Below are 3,297 nucleotides of genomic sequence, written 5' to 3' on the forward strand. Positions count from 1 at the left end.
TTTTTAAAGTGAAACTTTTTTTTTTTTTTTTTTTTTATATATAAAAAAAAAAAAAAAAAAAAAGTTTCACTTTAAAAAAAGAAAAACTTAAACTTAGTTCACCATTCGTTTTAATTAGGACTATATTTGTGCTATATCACATCATGTAAATGGAGGAAGAAGAATTAACATCGACTGAAGAATTGGCCTTAAAATGACAGGACATATCAGCAGTTGCTAAGAGTGATGCCAAAATAATCAGTATCTGCCTTAAACAACCCTCTGTCGGTTAGTTCCTAGTTAGTGTTTTACCTGCAGCGCATATTGATTGTACCTCAACCTACCTCGCCTCCTAAAATATGACAAAATTACACAATATTCCTTACAGACAGACCTTAAAACGGGTTTATCGTTGACTAAATCAACATGGTTGTTTTTTTTCCCTAGAGGATGGAAAGCTCAAAAGCATAAAATATCTTTGTGAACTCCATTAAGCCTTCCTGTTATCTGCTAAAGCCTGCTCTCTCACCATCTCTTGCCTGAATAACAGGCATGTCGCAGAAAATTAGGTCACCAAATTAGCAAATTTTCCCCATTAAAGCTAAAAATCTGCCAAATTATACCACCAATTCTTCTAGAACTAAATGTTCATCAGTTTGACCCAACATCTTTCTTTACTTTATAATAACAGCTAATAAGACCAATGGAAAATAAGTACTTTAATCCAAAACACCATTCAAACTGCTTTAGGAACGTCAACTCTCTGTAATAATAAACCGTGAAGCTTGTTAATAACAGTTAATTAAGATGGATGTCACCTTCAAGGGAAATCCAACTCTGCCAAGTCTTATGAAAACATTAAACGTGGCAGATTTCCAGAGGGATCCCGTACAAAAATCACAATCACTTCTTGAAAATGCATCAAGTTTAAATATGAGCCTGAGGTTTGGTAACAGAATACCCAACAACAGAGTTTTGTTGAAGTTTTCTGTCATGAATCTGTTAGAGAGGGAGAAAAAAAAAGCAAACAAAAACACATGAGGTAGGGTTACAGCCTGCAGTCAAAATCAGAATAATGTGAAAGCAGTTTTTTAGGAATGGCAGTAAATTGGCTAAATTGGAAAAAGGCACACGAGGAATGGGAGGACTTTGGAATTTTATGTCATTTTTTTTTTATGCTTAAACAGTACTTTATCATTTCTGTTGATAAGCTCTGAGTTAAAGGTTCAGTGTTTACTAAAGTGACCAGCTACTTCCTGTCTGCAGCATAGATGATCTTCGCTATAAGTGTCAGTAATTCTGTGAAAGTTTGTGTATTTATGCTTGTGTCAATATGGCTATACTTATGTATGTGTTAAAGTATATTTGAGACAAACAGCGGTTGTTAAGTGAATATTGTCAGACCTTAATGCTGCCTATCTGGATGTCGTGTACTGTGAGATGAAAAAAATGAATGCACTGAGCACACAAGCATGTATGGATTAGTTTTATGGCTTGTGTAAATAAACATCTCATCTGCAAAATATTCTGTCTAACCTGCTTAGTAACCCGGGGTAAGGACACTCACACACACGCGTGTCATTTCCCATTTCTGATGTAATGCACCCTACCCAACTTTGGTTCTTTAACTTAAACATTTGTTGTTTTTTTTTAAATCAACAATCCAAAAAACATTGAATTAGTGGAATTCCCCCACATTACTGTCAGTAAACCTTTTCATTTAACCCACAAATGTATAAAAGGCAAGAAAGTCAAACGTCTTTGAAGATGGGTCCCACATGTGAAGGAAAAAGTTGAATCTTCCAAATAAACCTTTTTTTTTTTTTTACAGTTTCCACTCAATTTTGGGGAATGTTTCATGATTTGGATGTTTTTGTTCAGGAATGTTTCATCGCTGAGAACAACAAAGCATAATTTTTTTTTTTTTTTATCACAAAATATTCAACCAAACATTTCTCAGGTTTTGCTTTAAAAAAAAAAAAATTATCTAATATTAAAAATTTGGTTTTACAGGTAATTTATGGACATTTCCCTGACATTAACACACTTTAAACTTTCCAATCTTTTGTAGCTCATAGGTAAAGCAAAAAAAGATATTTTTGTTTGTTGTTTTTTTACAACTAATTTGCTCTCTACTCAGATTAGAGATGCATCAACCCCTGATTCGCTATCTGCTCCGATACTTACTAATCAGCTGGATCGATATGGGATGAATCCAGCCATTTCTATTCGTAACGAAATCACACACAGAAATACAGTTACTTCCATATTATGATTGTAATGCAGCGAACACACAGCAACTAGTCAGGATTTAAATCTGTGTTCATTTTTCACCTTTTTTTTTTTTTTTACAATTTTTATGTCAGGCATGATGCCTTTACTCACAAGGCGAGGCATACGTTTAAATTATTCAACGGTGGTATTGGATCGGTATCAGAAATCGGCCAATATGCTCAGCTTTCCCCTCAAAAAAAAAAGTATTGGTGCATCTCTTAGTAAACAAACAAGGAAAAAATAAATAAAACCATAACTAGTAAGGTCTTGGAGTTATATTCTATTTGCATGTTTTTAATTGTTTTTGAAACATGGATTTATTTGCATATTTTCAGTGTTCTGGGCAGTTTATTCCAAAAGAAAAGCTCCTGCTCGGTATTAAAAACCACCCGAGAAGCAGTTCCTTGAGCAGGGAGTTGTTTTTTTAAAGCAGTAGGTGAGGAGGTGAAACTGTTGCCCCTTCCTTCCCTGAGGCTCGATGGTTGACTGTCATGAGCAGCAGCACTACAAAAACAGTCAGGAAGCAGAGGCAGCAGTGGTGTAGAGAAGGAGGAAGCTTGTAGCATTAGGTGGAGGAAGGTGCTTTCCCATGAATACAGGAGGCTTCGTTTTAAATCTCCTCTGATAAGTTATAGTTGCTCAAGAGGTTTGTGCTCTAAAGGGAGATCTGGAATCCTTGCTTCAGAGTAAACAGCCTTCATTAATAAAGCAGATCTTCAAGGTAATAAAAACAGAACCAGTATTCCTTAAGCTATTTCGTGCAACCAGGGGAAACAATTAATTTGCAGGTAAATTTTAGTCATTCCTAATCTTTTACTGGTAAATTTGACCTTATTCAATTTATCTAAGAGTATAACCCAGGATTCCAGGTAATACATAGATATGAATATGTATAGAGAGATATAAAAAAATAAAATATTATGAAAATGTGTGTGTTTTACCAAATAGGTCTACATGGCTTTGAAGTATTCTTACTGTTTAACTACATTGGCAGGGGTTGACGTTAAGGATTTTTATAGGGATGCACGATATTGGGATTTTGGC

Source organism: Cyprinodon variegatus, unplaced genomic scaffold, assembly GCF_000732505.1.
Source record: "Cyprinodon variegatus isolate N-32 unplaced genomic scaffold, C_variegatus-1.0 Scaffold9, whole genome shotgun sequence".
NCBI lineage: Eukaryota > Metazoa > Chordata > Actinopteri > Cyprinodontiformes > Cyprinodontidae > Cyprinodon > Cyprinodon variegatus.